Source organism: Rhea americana, unplaced genomic scaffold, assembly GCF_003343005.1.
Source record: "Rhea americana isolate MKP2758 unplaced genomic scaffold, rheAme1 scaffold_49, whole genome shotgun sequence".
NCBI classification, from domain to species: Eukaryota; Metazoa; Chordata; class Aves; order Rheiformes; family Rheidae; genus Rhea; species Rhea americana.
The window spans coordinates 5,463,493-5,488,750 of record NW_028186634.1 but is presented as its reverse complement, the minus strand read 5'-3'; the positions used below and the strand labels follow the sequence as shown (position 1 = coordinate 5,488,750).

Genomic DNA, 25,258 nt, shown 5'->3' with positions numbered 1-25,258 from the left:
ATGTAGGGCCCAACAACACAGTGGGAATGAGGTTATGAAGTTCTTACACTCAAAAAAAAAGGGGGGGGCAAAAAACCACCCCGTCCCCTCAAAAAACAACCCACTGCAAATTTGGAGCTGGATGATGGAGCTGGGCAGAAGGGGTAAAGAGTTCTTTCAAACTGGGCGGTAGAAACTGGTCTATAGTGAGGAGTTCTGACCACCAGAAGAACCCTTAAAGCAGAATTCTGACATGAAGAAAATGCTATTTAAGAGGAAAAGAAAAAAAGGCAACTAGCTAATGATGCACGATCTATTTATGAAAGTAACCTGAGTGTCTGTTTTTGAACCAAGTTTTCTGGTCTAGAGGATCTATCCCAATTCTAACACTTTATTTTAAGAATTATTGCAGTAGCTTAGCTTGTTTTGAAGTGTTGAGTTTTCAATGATGTCACTGTTAGCCATCTGCTRTTTTGCTAGTTCTAGCTTATATTTGAATAAATCTGTCTTGCATTTGCAAAAGCATGTTCTGGGGCTTGTATGTTCTGTCATTGCATGATCCTCTTGTTTTTATTCATCGATTGTGTGGGTGCTTAGGGGCAGGGTGTATCAGTGTGCTTACAACTCAGAATTGAGAAGGTTCCTGAGGGCTGTTCCCACCCTTCTCTTTTCCCAAATTTAAGAAATAGTTCTACCTAGCTCATGTTTTATTTTTCAGAAAGGGAAKTGGAAGGAGGATCAGTCACGGTAATCTCCGCTTGGTTCTGCTTAACTTCCAGCATTTTGACTTCCAGAAAAACACTGCTATTTCAAACAGTTACACTGCTCTATATAAAAGGATATACCGAGAGTTTTCTTTTTGTTTTGTTGTTGTGATGAAAGAATCAACTGCATAACTGATGGGCAGATTTCCAAAATGTATTATTGCTTAGCAAAGTTCATTTTCCAGAGGAATAAYAGTATGGAGCATGTCTTGATTCTGGTTAGCCTAGCTGCTGTCAACAGTTGGTTCTCCTATCTGTGTGTATTAGTTACTTGAAGCATTTATTGTGTTTTTAGAACCACACATAAAATTCATTTTTTTCACTTTGGTTTTCATGTTACTCTATCCTATGAGAAATGGGCTTATGTATTTGAACTAGGATTCTAAACTGCACAAAGAGTAGGGATGATTGGGTCAGAGTCCTTCACTGGCCTGTTACGCCTTATCCTCTCGTGACTTCTGTCCTTATCTTTTGGATCGCCTATGCCTCCTATATCTTGAAAGTCTTTCATACTGCTCCTTATGATTACCAGAGAGACAGCAGGAAGGATGTTTTCACTGTGCTACAGACAGAAGACCTAATCTTGTTTCCAGTCACACAGCTGATATACTTTGGTCTGCCTGAGAAGGATCTGTGTTTACTGTTGCACTGATTAAGCACTAGGTACATTATATGTGAATGCTATTAATACTGAAATCAACAGTTTAACAATAAGCTTTATTGTACAGGAAAAACATGAAGTAAAACAGAAAAATGTCTTCATCTTCCCACTTTGCAAATGAAAGCTGAGTAGCTGGAGATTTGGAAAATAAGCTGCTACTAGGGAGCTCYGTGAGGAAAAATGAAATGTGGTATAACTAACAGATTTTATTAAAACTCTGGAAATTAAACTACCTGTTTTGAAGCACAGTAAGGTGTAGTGCATCTCTGTAAGAGAGCATTGAAAACACTTGAGTATTACAGATATACATAAGTCTTGTATATCATGTGTGCACTTCTTGCGCGGCTGTAAGTCTGTAGTTGACAGTTTACTTGCAGGAACAGCCTGCTTTACACCAAAGCAGCATAATTGTGAAGTGAAAAGGTCAAATGTAGCTTTACATATAAACCAGTACCTGAGACTGTTGTGTACCTTGCACCCACCTCTCTGATGCAGGAAGCTTTGTTTTTGTCATACCTAGCTTATAGAGAATTAGCCAAGCTCCCGAGCAGTCAGGTCCAGATAGGGCACTGAGGGCACGTTCTTATAAACTACTGCCGCTGCGGCTTCCATCACGGCTGCTCACCACACAGACTTGCCCTCTCCTRTGCAATGGCTCCAGGGCCTGTCTGACTCCACAGTGAGTCAATTCAGAGAGCCAAACTATCTGCCAAAAAGCCTAACTGTGCAAAAGAAATGGCTTCCTGCAGTTTAGCTTCCTGAAGTCACTCATTATTGTGTCAGACAGGAGCCAGTGCTAGAAAAAGAGCTGGCATGCATTATATGGGGTAAGCAGTTCCTGCACTCAGCTATGCATGTATTCCCTGTATGTTGTYATCTGAATAAGGAATAATCAAACTAAGACATTTCAGTGTAGAAAAGAGATGACATTTAATCATCAGTGGAGTGAGGTGGTCTCTAGAGAATGCTTGCTCTCTGTCTGCTAGTGCAACTACTAGACACATCGAATAGTGGAAGGTTGGGAGGGAAAAACAGAACCAAGGAGGGAAACTTTCTCTGCATTTGCATTGGGCTCCTTGCTACACAATTAGTCAGTCAGGGCTGTAGGGTACCCAAGCACCACATTTGGCTCAGGAACTCTGCAAACCATACATCACTGGAGACTGAAGGGATGTTCTGGAGAAAAATTACTATATTTTGTGCTCTCTCTATGCTCTTTCGAATCTATATTGTTCTGATACATCATTCTGATGTTCTGCATGTTAAACATTAAGCTGGCTTAGGAAAGAAGTTGGACTCGCTGCAGTTCTACTGCCTTTTTCATAGAACCACCTCTTCTAGTAGGCCAGCTGTAGAGAGGTATAACGTTAGGGGCTCGTTCTTACACCCTGATGGAGTTAATACCTGCTAGATTTTAATCCTATGAAGTACTGAGTGCATTTTATCTAGAGATAAGTAATCTCAACTTCTCTTGAATTCACATTGTGGATGGATACTTAGTACCTCATGGCACATGGTTCTGATTAAAAAAAACCCAAAAACCAACCAACCAAACAAAAAAAAACAACCAAACAACCTCTCAACTCCCCAAAACCCCACCTCACAGTGTTATGAGGAATGTAGTATTCCAAATACTACATGAAAAGAATCCTGTGCCAATACCCCTTCAGGCATTTAGAATAAAGTATATGGCAAAATATGATACTGAGGAAGCAAGCCTTGGTTTGCAAGAAAGAAATGGATTCAGTCTTTTGTTTTCTTTCTCAGGACTGTCTTACCAAATCATCTATCTTCTTTCTTGCTTTTTCTTCCCCCTCCCCCCYTTTTTTTTTGCGATGTACTTCCTCAGACCTGATTATACTAGTGATCAAAACAAAAAAGCTGCTAACCTCTTACCCTTTTGAAGACAAGGAATTGGGAGTAGCAAACTTTGAGAGATAAGTGAAGAGCAAATAAATAATGAGAAGATCAGCCTGGCAAACACTGCTAAGTTGTCCTCTTTGGCAAGGTGCTTTCTATRGGTGTTGACCTTTCAGAAGCTATTTTGAAAGAAGACAGCATTTTGAGTAGCAAATGCTTGGAGTACAAGTACTTGCAGCCTGCAGGTTTGCAGTGTCAAGCTACGATAGAGAGGAGCAAAGAATTCAGTGCTATTTATATTCTTTCTCATTTGTGAATTTCAAAGTGCCTTGTGTCGTTTAAGTCCAAGTGTTGCCAGRTGTTGAATATTTTCAACTGCTGCTGAAATCAGTAGGACCTGAGGTCGATTAGGATATAATGAGATGCCAAGCGGCTCACAATGTCAATCCTACTCTGACTCTTCAGAGGGATTTTCACTGGAGCATGCAAGTGTTACTTTCTTCCTCATTTTCTTCCATATTGTTAACAAAGGCTGCTATCTAAGTAGAACAAATCTGTACAGGTAAGCTAAAGAGAATGCTAACTATAACCACACTTTAATAACCATTGTTATGGATATCTCTGTATTCTGAATTAGCAGAGTCATATTGTGATTAATGACCTTATCAAAACTCAGGAGCCTTACAAAACTTGCCCAAAGCAATGCAGTAACTGCTACCACCATAGAACTTAATAACAAGGCAAAGTGTGAAGCTGTGTTTGGTGTTGTTAATAAAAACTATTGAGGTGTAGAAAAACATCTGTAGCTGCATCAGTTCTTRAGGGGGAAAAAAGCAAATAAGATAACTGTGGTGATAGTGTAGATGATACATTAAAGGAAGAAGTAACATATCTATGGAGATCTTTTTAGGGGGAGATGCAAGGAAGCTTTTCTTCATGGGAGAAAACTGCAGGTGTCTCAAAGCATGCAGGTCACTGGGCTTAGAAAACTTGCCTCTTAAAGCAAACACTTTTCTTTGGGAAGAGGCCTTTTCAATGGTGTGTGTTGCTTTAAGATTTTTTTTGTTGTTGTTGTTGTTTTCAATTCCTTGAATGCCTTTTTTGCTGCTGTGTTTCATGTACTTTTATCTACTCTGTAACATGTTGTTACATGTCCTCTTAGGTCTCCTTAATACAGTTTGGTAAGTTTAAATGAGCCTCAGAATAGGAATTGTTTTGCTTTATCCTAGCTTTGATAGTTCTTTCTCTTCTTGAAAATGCCACCTAGATAATGGTGATAATACTTCTTGTGGGTACTTTAAGGAAGAAGCTTATGAGCATCAGTTAATATAGGTTTGAATTCCAACATTTCTGGAAAATAATGTAGATCTCAAGTCAGTGTACCTCAGGGCAGGGAAGCTGGCTTCCAGCGTTACAGATTCCTTTGTACATCCTACCACTCAATAGGTTTGTAGAGGTGAAATTTCTTTCCCTCTCTCCTMTCAAAAAAAGACAAAAAAATGAGACAGTATTCTGTTTTGCAGAAAAAAAAACTTAGCTCTAAACAGCCAGAGGTTTTGCTTCCTCCTGAAACTGATCCAGAAAGACTTCAAGTGACAGTTTTGATAATTTTATTTTATTTTTTTTTCTATTTTTTTCCTGGAAAGTGCTAGCATCCTTTTATCTACCAGAAGACAGGATTTTCTGCTGGGGCACCTCAGGGATGTTGCTGAGGTAGCGTTGTGGCTGATGAGGATTAGCCAAGATGGTACAACCTAGGGACAGAAATGAGACAGACCAGAGAAACTGATATAAGTCATATAACTGGCCTGACACGCRAAATGGGGCTGTTGTGTACTTATTCTTTATTTATATAGCCAAATGTTCTCTCCTTTGTAGGCYGGTTCATGGAGATTGATGGCATCTGCCACCAACAAAGTACTTGTTCAGTACTTTAAAAGTGGAATATTCTTGCACCTTAACGTTTACACTTGACTGAAGKCATGACTCTGTTACTTTTTGTGTAATTTGCTCTGCATAATTTGTTGTAATGAAGACTATTGATGAATCGACTCCAATGAAAAATTGGATCTATGTCTATGTCGTGAATTCAGAGAAGTGAAAGTGTGAACAGCACAGCAGCAGGAGGATGTTTGGGAAAACAATTTTTGCTCACTGCTCCAATAATTATTTTGACTGTCAACGATGCTAAGAAATGTGTTCATTGATAGTGTCCAAAAAACCAGACTGATATAAAGTCAGAATTTTTTTATAAAGCATTTTTGCTTGAAAACAGCAGTGAAAACTTTGTCATTTTGATTCCTTGGTTCTTAAACAAACTCAAAGAAACTACTCTTATTCCAACTGAAATACTTGTCAAGTTCTAGCTTTGTTGTATTTGAAAGTTTTCTTTGTAGTACCATCATTATAGAGGGAGAACTGCTTGGATGATACTTCTGAGGGGTTTGTTTGTTTAATACATTTTTCTTTCAACTATCTGTTAGGATTTGAAATAGATAGGAACAATCAAAACCATAGACAGTAATAGCCAGAATCTCCACTAATGTAAAACTAAAATGATGTTAGTCAACATTTTCTGATGGATGGATTGCTTATGTCTTCCATCTCGTGATGGACTGGCCAAGAAAACTCTTTGTTCTGAGTAAAAGGCCAAGTCCCTTATGTTCCTAGATAGTTACTTTTACACAAAATGCAACTATTTTAATAGTGAAGCTAGCATTTACTAATCTGGGTAATGCTCAGCTGGAGTATTCTAACTTGAAAGGTGGAACTTAATTTTGTTAGTCATGTAAAGCTATATGTAAAATAGTATATTGTATATTATTGCTTGCTGATGGCTTAATTTTAGGAGTACCCTTCAGGTTGCTAAGCCTTATTACTATGGTATGTTGCTGTTACTACTCACAAGTATGTGGATGATAAGCAACATTGGGGGAGGGARGAAGTTTCCTAAATCTAAGCTCTTTGCTCTGTATCTAGGCACCTAAAGAAGTCACCTACTTCACAAAAGTTCAAAGCACTTGACAGCTGTCACTGGCAGATTCTGTGCTTTTATCACTTGTGGAAAATCTGGTGATTATTTTTTGCCTACACATAGGTTTAATATCCAAGGTTTTAAAAAGAAAATATGAATGCCTACTGAAAGAGAATCTTGTGACTTGCAGTGAAATTGTAATGTGTGTTTTTAATCTTTTCATCTATATCTTTTATTTTTGGCTTTGACCTTTCCCACGATTCAGCATATCTTAGGACACCTTCAAGTATTGATTTTTAACCATGATTTTTTTTTTAAATATCTGCCCTGTGGATTAAAGTAAATAAAGTGATGTAGAGAGACATTTACTGGGAAGGTATGGGRGGGTAACTTTTTTTCCTTTTAGAACTTCACTTCATAAATGTGGAATCTTGATATAGTAGGCTTGTGCACTATCAGTTCATTTGTGTGCGTCGATAGTCATTGTTACTGTGGACTTTAAATCTGTCTTCACAGCATTAGTTATGTGGTGTGTTTTTAAAGGATTTGTGCTTTTCACTAGATTATCAAATAAGCTACCTGTAATACCTAGAGCCACACTCTGCAAAGTATGAGTAAGTATTTGTATAAGTAGCTGTAAATGTGAAGCTACAGATGTGGTTCAGACTTTACAGGGTAGAGAGGTGATTCTCATATCAAAAATCTTGAAGCAATTTTCAGTAACGGTTCACTTTTTAAAGAAAAAGAAAATCTGTATTTGTCAAAATAGTTATTTTTTTCCCCAACAACCCTCTTCCCTCTTCCCCCCCCCCAACCCCCAGAGAGGCAGCTTTGGCTCTTCCGAGGGCAAGTATCCTAAAATATGCTAGGAATACTGTTGGGTAGTTGTTTCAGATGCAGTTATGTTTTTGCCTTTGTGTCATCTACTGATTCCATACAAAGAATACACCCACTATTTTGCTCCTCAATTTCTGCATCTAGTAGTAATAAAATCTAATAACTAATAAAAATGAGGTGAATATTCAGGTCCTTAGTCTTGACTTTAGCCAAACTACGCTATAAAAACTTTTTAAATCTTCAGAACTTTGAGTCTATCTTTGGCAGCTGAGAATACACTGACTTGTCTTCCCCAAACAGCTGCCTGGCTTCCCCTTTCCACTATCAAGCAGTGAATGTGCAGGTTTTGTGACGTGACTGTTCTTTTTTGGTGCCATCTCCTTTGAAAATGGACGTGCCTTTATAATTAAGAGATTGCACATACCTGTGAAATAAGAGAAAACAACAGACATACTGATCAGGTTATGCAAGTTGTGAGGCAGAAGCATCAATCACTACAATTTGGAATACACCAAGATCAAGAAGGCTAATTTTAGTATCCTGCTAGGAAAATCACTTAGTAGAGAAGTTGCCCAAACTTGCAGAGAGAAAATTACATGCTGCCACTGTCATTAAGCTAATACATGTGCTATTGAGATAGAAGCACACGCTCCAGGTGCTCAAAATCTGGCATGAAATACAGAGGCAGAGTTTGCAGAAAAGGAGCAATGCTTCTCTTGCAGGGGTAAATAGTGCAAAGTGGAGGGAAGCAGAGAAATTTATAGGGCACAAAATGTCTACAGATTTTTAATGCTCAGCACTGCTGCAAAAGCCAAGCACAACGGATTTCTGGGAGATTCCCTGTAAGGGGTTTTTGCTGTTGTCAAAGTTTTCAGTAACTTGACCACCGCCCGTGTTAATACTGCTGATAATGACTGCCACCAGGCATAAAGTCTCTGAGCCTTTAAGGAAGGAACCCCCTCACTTCAATCTGACTAACAATACATACATGATCAATTCCTCCACTGGTTCAGGAAGTAAATATCGTTGAGCTCAAATATCCTTGTAAACATGGCATCTACACAATCTCTTGACTTCAGACRTTTAAATGATACTGGCTGTGTTCAAAGGAGGGCAAAAGTTGCTTTCCAGCATTTCTTCTGTCAGCAAGTCAGTAATACGCTGTCCTTCCCAACACTCTAAACTTGCACTTATACATCTTGTTCTTAATGAGGAGATGTTTTCATTCCTGTAACCAAATGACTTTAATTATGAGTGCTTACTGGGCAGATGGCCAAAGCTCTGGGCTAGAAAAATCAAATCATTTATGGATTTTTTTTTTTCCTTATTCAACCCAGTTGAACCACCTACTGATGCAAGGCCTAGAGGTCAAAAGTTATCATAAAACTGAATGTGAGGATGTTTAAGATGAGTCTCATCAGGTTGGCTTGGATTCATATAGAACTTTGCCGTATTGCTTTAATTCAGCTAAGCTTGGCTTTTTGTGGCATTTTTGGCAAAAGTCTGAAATWTCTGATTGCAGAAAATCTGCAGAAGGATTGTACAGTGAGTTGTCAGCTATTTCCAACAAGAAGCTTGTTAGCTTATTGGTAGCATTCAAGCACTCTCTTTCCTTTGGACCCTATAGTATACCTTCTGTAGCTACTACTCACTCTCAAACAAACAAACAAAAAGAGAGAGAGAGAATTTACAAAACCTGAAAGGAATGACAACAGGGAAAATATAATTATATAAAAATTGCTTATAAAATCAAGAGCAACTTCTCCTTGCTCTCACCGTATTTGTTATTSTACATATTCAGGTAAGAATACAAAGTACCCATTTCTCCCTCTCTTTATCATGAAGGATATCTTGTGTTTCTATGAATATTTTCGTTTTCTTTGCTGTTGCATGTAGACCTCAGTAAACCCTTTCTGTGTGGTAGAGAGARATTTTTCCTCAGCACTTCCTGAGCCAGGCTTAATATAACAGTGTTTTCCTACTGAAGAAGCRAAATCAGTGCTCCCTAAATTTCTGTCTAAAATCTGGAGAGCTTTTCACTTTTCCTTTTTTGCTTCTCCTAGTTACAAGCTTCTTGCTAAGGAAGTCTCATTCTTGCGAGCTGATGTCTGTGTAATGCTCCTTTTCTAACTGGAGTCTGTAGCAGAAATTGTAAATTGAGCTGTATGAGCCTCTGCTGCCTGAGGGAAGAGAGCCTGTTTTGTCAATCAAGATAGTAAGCAGCAGCATTAATCTCTGTGTGAGAGGTTAGAGAAGGACAGAGTGATCCATGGACTGGGGAGGGTTATACCTTAGTCATCTGACCCAGATGCATTGCTTGGGAACCATTGATGGAACGGGTAGGGGGCAATCGGTGTTTTCTTTAGCTGTAAACTCTCCTCCTGTCTAACGTGACCTCTTCAGTTGGTTGTGACTAGCTGTATTGCTGTAAGGGAATTCATAATTCAACTTCTTACTCAATTAGTAAAATGGAAATAAACTTTGTACATTTTGTTCTGTTGCTACAGAACAGAATGTAGTCAACTTCATATAATGTTCTCCAGTGCACATACAGTGCAAGAACATTATATCCTAACTGATATGAAAGATATTCCCTTTCCAGTTCATGAAGATGGATGTGAATTATGTAGCATTTTATGTCTGGATTTATGGTATCCTTTCAAAGTGGCTTAAAGGTTGAAAATAAGTGTTTCAGATATTTTCTAAATACTTAGGTTTCTCAGATACATTAAAATTTAAATGCGTATATATATATATATAAAATAAATATGTATTTTATATGTAAATATTATATATATGCCTGGTAAAGACTCAGAAAATTTTGCTAATATCTTAGGAGGTTGTGAACTTACTCTTGGTTAAGTTWGTCTGTAAGATAGTCCAGAAATACTTTGCTCTTAAAGGACTCATATTTGTTTGCARTTAACTGATAGAGCTTTCTTTTTATTTCATTCCAAGAATGCAAAGCAGCTGAGAAGCAATACATCATTAAAAGTACCATTTAGTGGAAAATGAACTGTAAGTTAGCATCGCTTTAATACAGTTGATTAGGAGATATATATATATTTTTATAGTATTGCCTTTTGTTCGGTTGAAATCTTCTATTAAAACCAAAGTTTTTAATTAAAATCAAATTTTTAAAATTAAAACAATTTTTTATCCACAAAATGTATGCTTTCTATGGAAAAAGCYGTGGAGGTTTGGGAGAGCTCATAAGCTGAGATTTCAGGCAACAGCTTTAAAATCAGATCTGGGATTTTCCATCTTTGTGAAAATTCTCCCAGGGAAGAAAAGAGTATTTCTAAATGAGGTGTTCATTGTATTTGTGCCGCATGTTGCCTGAATTTAATACCTTTAATATTATTTTGGTCAGATTTGAGGGTGCTCACACCCCCTTGCTCTCAAAAAACTGAGTATCTTCTTAACAGTGGACCTGAATTAATTTGAAATATTTTCTGCTCTTATTACCCAGAGTAACAACATTCTCTATTTTGTCTGACAATGCTAATGGTGAAATTTGGATTTCAGTTAGCCAAAATGTGAGCTATTTCATTGCATATACCCACATGTTAGAGCAGACAGAGGAGTCTCTTTTTTTTCTTGCTTCTGGAATGACCTATGTTGCCTCATTTAAACAAGACAAGAAAAAAAAACTGAAGCAGTGTTGACAGAGTAAAGATTTTCCTAGGCTGTTTTACTGGACATGGAGAACTGGAAAGCATGCTTTAATGAAGGAAACTCACAGCACTTCTCCTACTCTTCCTTTTGTGTTTATCCCAGCTGTTAGGTTAGTTTGCTTTAAGAAAAATAACAGAAAACTGTGAGTTCTGTGCCTTCTCCAGGAGGACTGACTCTCTTTGTCCAAAGTTCTCTGAAGGGTCTGCATTCTTACTGCCCTTGAAGATWTAAGGGCATTTATTTCTAAACCCTTGGGTTTTTGTTTGTTTGTTTGTTTTTAAGCCCTTTTAACAGAACTTTCAAGATGTTAAAGGTATTACAAGATGGTGCCAGTTTTACTTTTCTGGAAAATGCAAAGAATTGAAGTTGCTAGTACTGTGGAAGAAATACTGTATGTCTCATGAGTTCTCTTTGCTACAAATTAACTTTAAAACACATTACCAACAGCAATTCTGTTACAGAACACCAAAGTCACCTTATTGCTGTATACTGAATATTTTAAATGTTGTCTGATTATCAGAAAGAAGAGAGTGCACTTGCTAACCCTGAATAAATATTTTCTGAGAGAAATTGATAGTAACAAACATTTATTCAGATTCTGAGTAGCAAAGAAGGGCGTGACCAACTCCTTGACGATATCCCTGGCGATAACTCCCAAATTATGGTTACCTATTTTTCTTATAACTAAAAAATGGCAACTAAAATTATTACTGCTCTTAATAGCTAACAATGTATTCTGCAGCTTGGCATCACTTAATTCTGAAGATATTTTACAGAAATATTATTTGACTCAAGTCATCTTCAGAACATAACATTTTAATGAAATAATGTTTGGTATGTGCTAGATGTATCTATGTGAAAGCTGGTAGATATTGTTTGAGCTGGAGGAAAAGTTACATTCAAGTAAGTAATTTTTCTTCAAGTTTCATTATTTAAAACAAGTAAAATAAGTGAACRTTAGTAGAAAAAAACCAGAAAATATGGATGATTCTCTAACTTCTCCAGTGGTCATTCCCTTTAGAGGTTGGGGGGGGAATATTCATAGCTCTATGCTGAGTCACCCGATGAAGACCTAATACTAAACATACGTTTTTAATTACACTCCATTTTCTCTTTCTTACAGTTTAGTCTGTTTATCGCATCCTTTTTCCCCCTGTATTTCTCCACCTTTTGTCTACCCTTTGTTGTTTATTTTCTTCCACAAAAACTGAAAATATGCTTTCTATAKATTATTTATCACGCAAAATAGTATGTTCGTTTTGGTTGCTTACCATCTTGTTTCTAAGAGACTTCAGTTGAGGAGAGGAATCCAGAAGCAGAAAGCGTGGAAGAGCCATCATCAATTAGGAAGTTAGTAGTAGTGACACTTTACATTACTTTTCCTTGGTAGTAGAGATGCACTAAGAATTGATGTTGAATCTTAAGAGCTGAAAAGTGCCTGGTTTTARTGGACTTTATTTCTGAAGCATTTGCAGTGAAACCATTCTAACATCCTAATGAAAGAAATTTGCCAATGCTGGCCTTGATGAGAAAGCCTGAGACAGTAGTAATAGTTTTTAGCCACAGAAATTCGGTTCAAGGCTCACATGCTATTTCATATACATGCTATAGAGAAGCAAATTCTGCAGCAAATTYTGCACTTTAAAAATTGGGATCTATGGTTTGTATTGCAGATGATGGTGTAGTGATCTCTAAATCTGATCAGGAAGTGGCGTTTAAGATTACTGTAGTTAAATTTATGGTTTTTATGCAGTGTAGTCTGTATGTGTCACACACTGCAATGGCCTTAAGACATTGGTGTACCTGGTGATAGAACATTTCAACTTTGTACTCTCTGAATATTTYTGGGGTACAGATGTCAATAGAATATAATCCTATGCAGGAAAGAATCTAAAGAAATCTGTGCCACAAAACTGAATAATTGAATAATGCTGAGAAACGTATAAGATGTATAAGATGTGCTAAGAAGGAAGAGGCAGCTTGTAGGTTTTGAAGTTCATTTTTTCTGGTTAAACTTGCACCTTACTCTTAAGCCTGTATTATCTTGTAACTTTTTTGAAAATAAGATTAGATTGGCTAACACAAGCTGCAGCAGTCTTTAAAGTGTCTAGGTACCAATTTTGTAGCTGAGCAATAATTACTCAAATATTCTCTATGACTGTGTAATTAATTTATAGTGTGGGGCAGGTTCTTAGATTTTAAAAATCTCCATTTAATTCACTAAAGCTATGGAACCTAAAGAACTGAACTGATGGCTCTTTTATGTAAACTATTTGGAAGTAACTCAAAAAAATACAGCTCTTAAAGATCTCCTAAATTCTTATACTGCTTCCTTTTGTTGACYGACAACTTGTAATTCCCTCCCCTGATTAGCACTCTGGAATTAATGCGTAAGTTTAAACTTCTGAACCTCCTTTGCTCATGAAATTCCATGATAATGTCATTTTTGCAATTGTTTTCATTCTCAGAGCATGGTGTTTGGAATTTAAATAACAGGAAGGATTACAGTAGTTCCTTGAGCTGTTGCTTTCTATTTTGGACTCCATGAGCCTGTAATATTTTTCTGAAAGGTTTCTGGTGGACAGAAATGAKTTTGGAAGGGACTGTTCCAGGATGTACAAAGCAAACACTATTAAGAACAGAAAGGTAAACTGCGCAGGAAGCCTATGCAGGGAAATTCAGCTATTTACTTTTTTTAGAAGACCTTGTAGTATTGCTCRTGACTTCTTCCATGAAGTGACTTCTTCCATGACCGGAAACCCTTTGAGCTGGCATTAGCAAATTAGCTGGCAGAAGCAAATAGAAATTCATGCCCTTTCCTGTCTTAGYTCTTGCAAAAGTAGGTGATTTTTGTAAAGCAAAAGGATCTTTCCTAAMATGCAGGCTATTTAAAACAAGCAAAGGGATAAATATTATTATGTTTTTCTGACATCCACTATCAATTTGGCAGAGAACAAAACAGTAAACATAGTGATGTGATTCCTGTTTAGTTCTGAACTTCGCTAAAACAGAAAATACAAGGAAAGACGAAGCCATTTGCAGGGGGGAAGAAAAGGTCTCACTTGCAGTTCTTCAATGAAAATGCCAGAGCATATTTGTAATCTTCCTCTAATTTTAAGATCACTGGTATAAAAAAAAAAAAAAAAAAAGTTGCGACTTACTTAGTCCTAGGTGTCTATTACAAACTGTATTTTGATAGCTTTTATTTGGCAAAACTTCAGATTTTTTTTGTGTTATGCTGACAAAAATTATATCTGTAAATTGAGCTGTAATTAATGTTACAACTGGCAATAAGTGTAATTCTGGGAGTCCAAAGTTTAGTGTATTTGAAGTTAGATTCCCAACTGGAAACCTTCCTAAGTATGTGGTAACATTTTATTTCYACCTTTGTTCAGTCAAACCACAGAAGTACAATATAGTAACATTCTCCTCAGCTTCAAATAACTCATAAGCACCTAAACTTGTCATCCAGAATTTCTGCAGTATTCCCAGGCACATGGTAACCTTTCTCACTAAAATCCTCGTTCTCTTTGCTTTTGCTCCACCTTTTCCTATGTACCTGTTCGGTCATATTTCAATCATGCTCAATCATTTAATCTACCAAGTGAAGTCTTAGGGAAAGTGGTGCTCCGTTAATTATTGTAAGATTGCCAAATTATTTTACTTCACCTTTTTTTAAATGGGCTTACAATTCTTTAAGCTGAAAAACATACGGTAGGTCTATAAAAGTTTTGTTACCTTTTTGCTTTCAGCTTGCTTGAGTGGGTTATTAAATCCTCCTGCTAACGCCTGATAGATTTTTGATTATCTTGCTAATTGAAAACTTGTTGATTTATATGGACTGTTCAGAGATTTGGTTAAGCCCAGGTCCCTCAGCCTACCTTTTATTTATAGCAATAACATTCATTTAATGTCATGCTGTTTTCATTTTCCAAACCAGTGTCTGATGGGGTTGGAATCACTGTTTGGTGGAAGATCTCCAAATTGCATAGCAAACTACAAGAAGCTTTTCAGTGTGTAGCTATGTTTTCTTCAGTCAGTGTTCAAATGCTGTTGTTSCTCTGGCAAAGTATTTGGACTCTATGCTCCTAATTGTGCCAGGTATTGGATATGGAAGAGCWGATTTTCTGGAAGACTAGCTAGGATGCTTAAATAAAAGTAAGTACTAATGATTTGGTCTAGGTCASATTCAAGTAAGCATTCAGATCTGTGTTACCATCCTCCAACATGGCAAAGCATGCTAATCTCCTGTGTTGATCTTTTTAAAATGTTGCTGTCTGTGCTGAAAAGTGATATGCTTTGATTTGGGCTCCACAATTGTGATAGATGAAATATTTGCTGTCTATTCCTAGAGGAATGCTATAGGTTTTAATTAACGATGTTTGTAGAGTGCTTTGTGAGCTGCAGATTCTGAAAATGTAAATTAGGATTTATTTTAACTGGTGCAAACATACTGAAGCCAGTGGTTTTGTGGAAGCCCACTGTGCTATAATCTAATTGTGAGTGTTTWTCTGATCTCCCATTGGAAGATGCAAGTTATACAGACCTACCACAAGATGACAGGCAGAAATAAGGGACTGCCTTAAAAAAGAACTTTACTACCATGTTGAAACTCAACATTTTGTTGAGCAGTTATAATATGGAAGTGGTACACTTGATTTTTTATTATTATTATTTTAATACCAAAAGACATAGAACATATGTATTCCAGTGAGTAAAATGCAAGGAAAGTGACCGTTGCATCCATGATTCCAATGTGTACTATCTRGAATACTGTTATTTAGTAAGGAAAGAGTATGTTTGGAAATGCATGTGTCGTTCTTAAAAATGTCTTTTGTGGCTACCAACCTTTCCTGTATTAAAATAAGAGTCATGAGTTGCCTGAAGTTATTTATTCCTTGATATATTCTGTTTCAGTTCTAAAATCAGGAGCACCACATGAATGACTAAAGACTGTTTATATATAAATTTCTGAATCATATACTGAGTGAGCAAAATCCATCTTCCAGTCTATCCTTTCTCCCTCCACTCCCCCTTTTATTTTTTTGGTAGTTTAGTTGCTATTGAAATAACTGTTGGCTCTAAGCCATTGTTTCCTTAGCAGGCTTCCTCTTGGCTCACTTACAGAAATTTTGCAAGCATTCCTCTCTTTTAAAAGTAAAAATTTTTTAGTACTATTAATATGCTGCTTACTTTTATTGGACATTCTTGCAGCAGATGACTAGTGTGGCATTCCAGGTCCAATCAAATGAAATTTCCATCTCATCTCATTCTGTGAGGGTTGTTAGTCCATTAACTTGGACTTAAATCTTTCTTGAATCAGCTTTCTTTAAAAGAGGCACAAAAGAGTGAAGTTTTTTTTTAAAGATCTTTTTTAATGCAATGGATCAGAGGAAAGTTTACTCCTAGATACTGTCTTAAATGTACTTAAATGATTTTCTAAAACAGTCTAGATAGTGTAAATTGTTAAGCTGTGGCTGCAGTATCTAATGAAATAATATGTTGTTCTASAAAATTGTTTCAGCAGTCTCAAAATATGATATCTATATTTCATCTGAATTACATGCTTGGATGTGAACTTAGCAAGAGAATGTCAACAGAGGGTCTTCTGCAGTGTATTCCATGGCCATTGGTTGAGGGAYAGCTAGCCAAAACTGATCTCTAAAAGACTGGGGTAATGTTGATTGRGAAAGGAACAAATTAAAACATTTGTTTTCACTAGCATTACACTTTGAGGATGTCTCTCCTACCTATTGTTAAACCAATAAACCAGAATCATACGGATTCCTTGTGATTTCTGGATAAGCAATTAGCTGAGCCTATAGAAGTCATCCATTTGCTCTAACAATCAATTCAGATTAAAAAGGATAATTACTTTAATATTGTGTTCTCTTTATGGCTTCATCTTGAGTTTTCAGTCACTTTTGAGGTTCTGCTCCTAAACTCAGTAATAGTTTGTATTACCTGAGGCTCTGTTGTAAGATTTCTGAATGCCTCGGTGTCCCCACTCCTGTGAAATAAAATGAAGCTTTGAGCCTTTAGARAGAAAAATATTTCTTACAACAAGCCTAAAAATGTATAATGCTTTTTCCCCCCTCGTTCCTTTAGGTTTTTCTTCTAAATTCTGTCAAGATAAATAGGAGTATTCTTATGAGCAACCGAGGGWCTCAGCAACTCTTCATCTACTTGCTAAAGTTTTTTGAAATGTCGGTAAATGTATGGATAATGGTGGTCCAGTTGGTGCTGGATTTAATTTTAAATTTAGTATTAGTGTTTGGACTGCTTCCTATGAGTTTCCTCTCCAACGGCTCTTGATGTCTGTCATGAATAAGRAAAAACTCCATTCGTGCATCAAAAACTGCTTCAGGCAAAGGAACAGAGAAAGGGAAGAAATCATTAGTTTTCAAAAAGATTGTCACTAGAAGGGGTTGTTAGGATCTATGCTGTTCATCATATGCAGACATGCTCATAAAAGGGCATAAATAGTGAAGATAACCAAATTATTCACTTAGTTCTAAAGCTAACTGCAAAAGATTGCAGAAGTCATAACACTGAATGACGAGTTGATGAAATAGGAAAATGTGAGGTAGTCTATACCTAGAAAGRCATACAAATTTACACCTAATTATAACTGGGCTTTTTATTTATTGTTATTGGGAAGAGATCTTTGTTTCTAGTTCTCTGAAAAGGTTAACTTGGAGCTTGGGGGCAGTCAAAAAGCTAACAGTGGTAGGAATTATAAAGGAAGAAACAGGAAACAAAAGGAGAACGTGAAACTGTGTATTAAATCTGGGTTGTAAGTCATGTCATCCTGTCTCAAAAAATTTTTTTTTGAAAGAAAAGGTTAAGAATAATTAAAATACAGAATTCCTCTCTTGTGAGAAGTTTACATATGTGAAACTCAGAGACTACTAAGAAGGAATATGATAGGTCTGTAAAAGCACAGATGGAAAGGTGGCTCGAAAGTGATGGTTCACTTTTTTGGGAATATGAGAATGTATGGGTTCAAAAAGTTACATTAATTTGTGAAGTAAAGATGTATCAGTAGCTAGTGCAAACAATTGTTTAGTTATAGCATCTGGCACAGGAAGTTATTAAGCCAGTAAATGTTTTCATGCTTTGTCAGGCATAGTATACTTAGCCTGTTCTAGTCCCTAGATGTTCAGAGCTAGGCAGTCTTTGGAGGTAGGATATCACTTTGGAAACAAGATATTCACAGGACAGTTGAGGTTGTAAGGAACCTCTGGAGATCACCTAGTCCAAACYCCCTGCTCAATCAAGGTCATCTAGAGGAGGTTGCCCAGGACCTTGTCCATGTYGCTTTGAATGTCTCCAAGGATGGAGACTCCACAACCTCTGGACAACCTGTTCCAGTGCTCAGTCAGCCTTGCAGTAAGGAAGTTTTTTCTCAGATTCAGACGGAACTTAGTTTGTGCCTGTTGCCTCTTGTTCTGTCACTGGGCACCACTGAAAAGAGAGTGGCCCCATCCTCTTTATACCCTCCATTCAGATGTTTAAACATGTTACTAAGATCTTCCTTGAGTCTTTTCTTCTCCAGGCCAAACAATCACAGCTCTCTGAGCCTTTCCTCATAGGAGAGATGCTCCAGTCACTTAYTGATCTTAGTGGCCCTTCACTGGGCTCACTTTAGTAGCTCCATATCTCTCTTACCATGGGAAACTCAAAACAGGACACAGGTGTGGCCTTTCTGTGAGCAGAGGGGAAGGATCACTTCCCTTGACCTGCTGGCAATGTTCTGCCTAACATCACCCAGGAAGCTCTTGGCCTTCTTTACCACTAGGGCACATTGCTGGCTCTTGATCAGGTTGCACACATCATGACTCCCAGGTCCTTCTCTGCAGAGTGGCTTTCCAGCAATTCAGCCCCCAGCCAGTACTGATGCATGGGGTTATTTCTGCCTATATGGCTGCATCAGTTTTTGGTTGATGTTGTACAAAGGTTTGTATGATGATATAAGATAAAAGATACGAGAAATAGCATGGAGAACTGGACTGAGAAAGTCAACCAAGATTTTTAGATATCACAAATGATTTTTTTTTTTTTGACTTCTGAACATAAAAAGATCAGAGATTTGATGATCCCCAGTCTCTGAAAATCTGGTTCATAAGTATCTAAGGTTTAACACCACAAAATGAAGGTACTTAAGGTCACTTCAGAGAGCAGAATATAATGCTTCTCTGGGTAAGTGTAGGTGTGTTACTTACAAAGTGCCGTATGTTGAATCCCTTACTCATTAGTGAGTTGGTAGTTGCACATGATTCACTTCAGATGGATTGACTACGAGTTTTGTGGTAAATAAATAGTGCAATGCTGCTAGAAAAAATAAGTCAGATAAATGCATAGAAGTAACTAATAAAACAACATAGCAGAGATCAATTAACATATCAAATTATTTTAGATGTTTTGGATGGAAGAATGTTTTAGAAGGATAAAAGGGTAAGAGAAGACTGACAAACACTGAGACAGGAAAATGCCATATGGAAACAAAATATAGACATAAATTTTATAGCAACTGAATGAAGGAGATGACAAATATTTTGTAAGGCATTAATGTGTCAGTGAAGGAGAGGAAGGCATGTACCCATGTATTGCGCTCTCTTGCATGTTGTAGGTAATTAGATATTCTAATATTCCAGCTGGCTCTGACATTTTCCCTGTACACCTGGTGCATTTTCTGATTGTTTGAACTGCACTGAGAGCTCAGTCTGGAAGATAAAAAGGATCCAGTTCAGTTCTTAATCTGAGATAACACTGAATCTCTCTCTTGTTTTTGCATCTTCTGGGTTCTGTTTCATTTTATTTTTTTTCTTGATGCTAGGTGAATGATTTGAAATAGTACCTCATGGATACTAGTCATCCAAATGCCATCGAAGGTCTCTGAGTTGAGTACCACATTACCTTTGCTCCTTGAGAGGTTACAGCATGGTGGTACGGGGTTGAATTTCACTGTATTTGGTAGTTTTAGTAGTCTTTGAGCATGGAAAATGAGAAGTTCTGTGTGGCCAAAATGAAGTGAAGGTTCGTGAAAATGTAACAAAGAGTGATTTGTGTCAACCTAGTAACTGGTGTAAACTTAAAAACAGTTATTTTGAAATAGGAGAGGGAAAAGATGACAGGGAATAATGAAAGAGAGCAGATGTGGACCCCAAAAAGCAGGAAGGAAAGGAAAGGAAGAGGAATGAGGAAGAGAAAAAATGCTGGAAGACTAAAGATCATGATAATGCATCCCAGCATAACAAGAGGAAAAGAGATTTTTATTTTTGTCTTGTCATCTTCCACTCCTTTTTTCTTTTTTTTTTTTTTTTTTTTTTTTTTGCATTTAGTTCAGGTTCATTATGTACAACATCCATAGAATAAATCTCTTGCTCCAAATCTCCAGAATCTGCAAAGGCATCTCTACAATACTCACATATGTCTTTTTATAATTTGTACAAGTTCTGAAATTGGTTTAAATATGGTGAGAGAGATAACTAGGGACAATATATACCAAAGTGAGTCAGATCACTTCCCTGGAGACTGAACTCATGGCCTTTACCTTTAAAATACAGAAACCTCCCTCTGTTCAGGAGCTAAAGTGACAGCTTCACAACTTGAACTGTTGGGAAAAGCTGATCAGCTGAAGGGGTGGGTCTCTGTTTAAGAGAATGACAGTTTTTGCTTCATTGCAATGTCAGAATTATTACCTGTTAAGGGTAATTCAGACTTACTTTTCTATGTGGTCATCTATTTGGCCCTCTCGCTCCRGAATATAAATCTTTCCAAACAAAGATGTGATCATCGTGGGAGAGGGAGAAGGAATAATGGAAGAAAATCTATTCAAACTAGACAATAATGAAGATTATATCTCCATAAAACAGACAGGATTTTAGCTAAGAATCTGAATAGAATACAGTAGAAATAATRTTATGCTTGTCCATTGATTTATAATAAGACACAAGAAATCTATTTTTGTGGATGGGATGTAAATACTGTTGATAATGATGTGTTTCACTACTGTTTCCTTGAACTACTTTGCTACTATTCTCTTACTATTAAAAATGTTCTAGTYTGCCTTAAAAGACACCAGAAAAGTAGTTCCTAAGCATATCTTTTTTTTTTTTTTCCATCCTTTTCCTTCTTTGAATAGGATTGGCAGGTATGAAAAGCTAATTCAGTGATTTTCCTTAGAGAACACTTTAATGCAAGGTGGCTGTCTTTACTAGGTGATGAGACTAATATTTCCTTTGCATGATTGAAATTGTGTCCTATTACAGCACTGGGGGTGGGGGCAATATACATGTTATGAGATTATTTTTTCCATATTTTTTTTAGAGAGAAACAGCAGTGAAATAATTTGCCGAGCATGACGTGGCAGATGTGTATCAGGGCTAGGATAAAAGCAGACACCTAGTTTAATGACTCACCTAATAGATTATGCTGTCTCTGCACTTAAACACCTGACACAGAATTTTCACAAACGCCAGTGTGATGTAAGAGAACAAACCTCGTAGGCCCTGGGGTCCCCATAGCTTAAGGGCTCAAAAAAAGAGCCATTTAGTTTTCTTATCACCTAATCTGCCTGTAATTTTTATAGCTGGCCATAACATGAGGCTGGCAGCCTTGCTTTTCTCTTATTGCTCCTTTTCCTGTTTTTCTTCTAATTAGATTATGAAAGAGGACTGCTTAGGCATTTCTATAGTATCTTGCACAATGGAATCTCAAATCTGGATTGCAATACTATGCAATAAATCAAAATGGCAGAARTAGTGGCCAGTTTCAAAATAGCGTGCACTTGGATACCTTCAACTGTGTAAACTAAAAAGTACTTTTAAAGAGACCGGTTCAGAATTTTGTTACTAGAGACATGAAAGGCTTTTTTTTTTAATTTTTCCTTAATTTTTTAACATCTTAAAATGTCTGGAGGTTTTGCTCCAAAGTCAAATGGAATTTTAACGCTGCCTTGACACTCTGCTATTGAGGAGTGCAGCGTTGCTAATAAGAGAATTAAGCTATAGATAAAACTATTGTAAATATGATCAGAAAACTGTTGGGAGCAAAGGGCTAATGAAATACTAATAGATACTGTAATAAAAATGTTAATTATGTGCTATTATAAGCAGCACATTGGTCGTCTTTTTAGAACATACATGTCACTCATGAATGTACTGAGTCATTACTAAAGAAAAAATACTACTCATGTTTCTTCATAAAAGCAGTTAGTCAGTTGTTAATATTCTATAAACCTCCATGGAAAATATAACCTGCTTGGTAATGGATATTACTAGTCCCTTATTTGGGTAGATTTCAGATCAGTTTTGCTTTGAACTGTGAAGTCTAAGGCTAAATCCTGGATGTTGCTAAATTACMAGTGCTGAAGAGTTTGTATTTTGTGAGCACAGATGGAGTTGACAAAGATTATAGCAAGGCTAGGTAGCACTATTAAATTTAAGAATTCAGTGATATGCATTTACTGCTCTCTGTTGCTACCAGATGTGAAGCTGGAGTACAAACACAGGGAAATAAGCAACGTTACAGACAAATGTTCGTTGCAGACCAAGCAGGATCATTGACTTACGTGATATTTTTGTATTAGTGTATCATATACTGCCTTTTATAAAGCTTGTAATTTTTCATTGACTGCAGTGGCTGGTTTGTCCTGCAAATTTGTGTGTTACAAAAATAATTTTTTCTCAATAATAAATGTATATTCTTTTTCACATTCAAATACTTCAAGTCATATTAGCTCATATTCAAATGAGTTCTGTCATGCTACCCTGCTATAGAGTGTCACTTTGGAAATACTTACAAATGGGCTGAAATAGTCGTTAGTTTTCAGGGAGGCTTAGAAACAAGAYTGAGGAGGCAGTTTGTTTTTTGAGGTTCATTTGGCAGAGTTTACTATGTAATTTATTGATGCTGATTTTGCTTTAGTTGTTACTAGTTCTGTGGTGTATCAGCTGATGGAAAGGAAGAGGTCAATCTGGCTTTTGCCAGGACAGCTGTCTGCCTTCCCTCTTGAATACTGGGTCTCTCTTAYGATATAGCTAATTGTTAAAACAAAACAACAACAAAACAAACAACAAAAAAACCCAGTAACCCCAAGCCCTAGGACAAATCATCTATATTTACTTGTATTATGATACTGAAATGTAAATTCAAGGTAGTGCAGGGTTTGAAAGCTCACATATGCATGCTTCAGATCAGTAAGTCTTGATATCTGCTGAGCTTTCTGCACATAAACAGGATAACTCTTGCTTAATCTCAGTTATTGGGTATGATTCACGTAGTAAAATAGATTTGTATGTACTGCAAGTGCAAAATTACAGTATGACCCACAGCATTTGTTACTTCTTGTTTTCATTGGGTAATATTTTTATTTCATTGAGTAAAATATTTTTAGTGTGTTAATTAGCAGCTGCCTTATTATGCCTAATGCCAACATTCATTTCCTGTTTTGAGACTACCAAAAGTAAATGATCATGTAAAAGTCAGCTATTTGGTACAAAACCTTGTTTAATAGGAATGGAGAAGATCATCTATACTATATTTTTCTTCAAATCAATGAGATTTCATATTGAGAGGAATTTGCCTTCTTGCCTCCCTAATATTTTTCTAAAAGTGTATGCAAGAGATGAGGAGAAGAAAAGAGAAAAGCAGCATGAATCTGCTGAACTAAATTGTGAGCTATTAATATTGTCTCTGGTACTGAGGCTGGTTCTGCGGAGGGTCTCCTCTGCTGTGTGCTATTCATGTGGAAGTTGGGGGCGATGGGTGGGTGCTGGGGGCTGCTGGTGTGGATGCAAGCAGCAATTAGCTATTACTAACATAACCCGGGGGGTGCAAGCAGGATGAAGGACAAAGACAAGCATAGGCTATTACTGCACACACACAGGTTAAAAGACAAGCATATACTAGTAGCGGGCAGTCATCGGGTATCTGGAGCTGCGGTACCAATGGCTTCAAGGAGCCGAAGGAATTTCTCTGGTTTCTGTCTCTACAGCCGAGCAGTGGCGCGTTCACCTAAGCAGCCAGCGGAGAACGGGCCGCTGCTTCCTCGCCGGGCTAGAGACTGGGCGGCCGGCTACAGAAATAGCAGCAAGGCAGCCGTCCGCGCCGTGCCGCCCCCTCGCCCCGGCTTGCAGCACGGCGGCGGGGCGCCAGCCTGTGTGTGTGTGTGCGCGTGTGCGTGTGGGAGAGCGAGCGAGGAGCAGGTGGGCCGGGCTGCGGCTCCGCCCCGCGCGGTTCCGCTCGGCCATAGGGCGCCGGCAGGCAGCGCCGCGCCGGAGCGGGCTCTGCATTGGCGGGCCCGCTTGTCAGTCCGCGGCCGTGCGAGCCCCACTCTCCCGCAAGCTGCTTCCAAGGTCTGATTCTGGAGCGCTGGCCGGTGGCAATGGGAAGCGGCGTTGGATGGAATAAAGTTTGCAGCACTTTGGCACTTGGCTGCTCACATCTTCGATGCCCATGGCAAGAATCGGTGCCTAAGCCCAGCAGCTAGTGGGGAGGCAGGCACGCCTTGCTGGTTCGCTGTTCGTGCGGCTATTGCAAAGTTTCAGCTATTTTAATGTACTAAATCAAGGATTCTAAGTATCAGCCCTCCCCACCCCCACCTCTCCTTCTAGGTAGGCAAGAAATATTTTTATTCTGTGGATTAGAGAACTTTTTGCATGGAAATTTACTGACTTCTGAGTGGTCTCCGTTTTGGGGAAAAGGGGAAAGGATTTATTTTCATCGCACTTTATTTTTGTTTTCTGGATCGCAGGATTTTTGGAGCTATATGGAGGGATCTCAGGATGGTGTGCACCAGGAAAACCAAAACTTTAGTGTCCACTTGCGTGATTTTGAGTGGAATGACTAACATCATCTGCCTGCTGTACGTGGGTTGGGTCACCAACTACATTGCCAGTGTCTATGTGAAAGTACAGGAGCCGATCTCAGAAAAAAAGTTAGAGGAAGACAAAGGGGACACTTTAAGGATTATAGAAAGGCTGGACCATTTGGAAAATGTCATCAAGCAGCACATACAAGGTACCACCTTACCCTGCGCTTGCTTCCCCCCACCTCACCCCACCGTGCTCCTTTCTGTGTGCAGACCTCCCACCCGCTCCCGCCGCGTTGGGGGGGGGACAAGACACATTCCTGTTGCTGTGGGGGGAGAGGCTTTCCTCAGCACAGAGGAGCAGTGCAAGGCTGCGGGGTGTGCGGAGGTCCCCAGAGGACCGTGCCGGGGTGCGGGGTTTGGGGGCCTCTGCGATCCCCCCTGCTCCAGGTTGGCCTCTGCGCAGGGTGGTGAGCTGGGGAGCTGTGGAGACCCAGGCAGTTGGGGCTCCTGGGCCAGCTTGGCCTGAGCACCCAGGCACTTCAGCTGGTGGCAGCCCTTCCCAGCTGCGCTCGGCTTGTTGCTTTAATAAACCTGACCTCGGCTCTGTGGGTGTCTGTCATGTTAAAATAGGGATTCCATGGGGAGGGCTCAGCACGAAGGGCAGAGGAGCCTCTTCAGGTCTTGCT

At 38.2% G+C, this 25,258-nt stretch overlaps 1 long non-coding RNA gene across 1 annotated transcript in view; it reads left to right on the top strand.

Annotated features, from left to right (window-relative positions):
• The window catches only part of LOC146588940 (uncharacterized), an 87,169-nt gene extending 62,371 nt beyond the window's left edge, over window positions 1-24,798 (top strand). Inside the window, exon 4 of the long non-coding RNA XR_014897330.1 lies at window positions 24,513-24,798. This is a non-coding gene — a long non-coding RNA (uncharacterized LOC146588940). The remainder of the gene's footprint in view (window positions 1-24,512) is intronic.
• The last annotated feature ends 460 nt before the right edge of the window (window positions 24,799-25,258 follow it).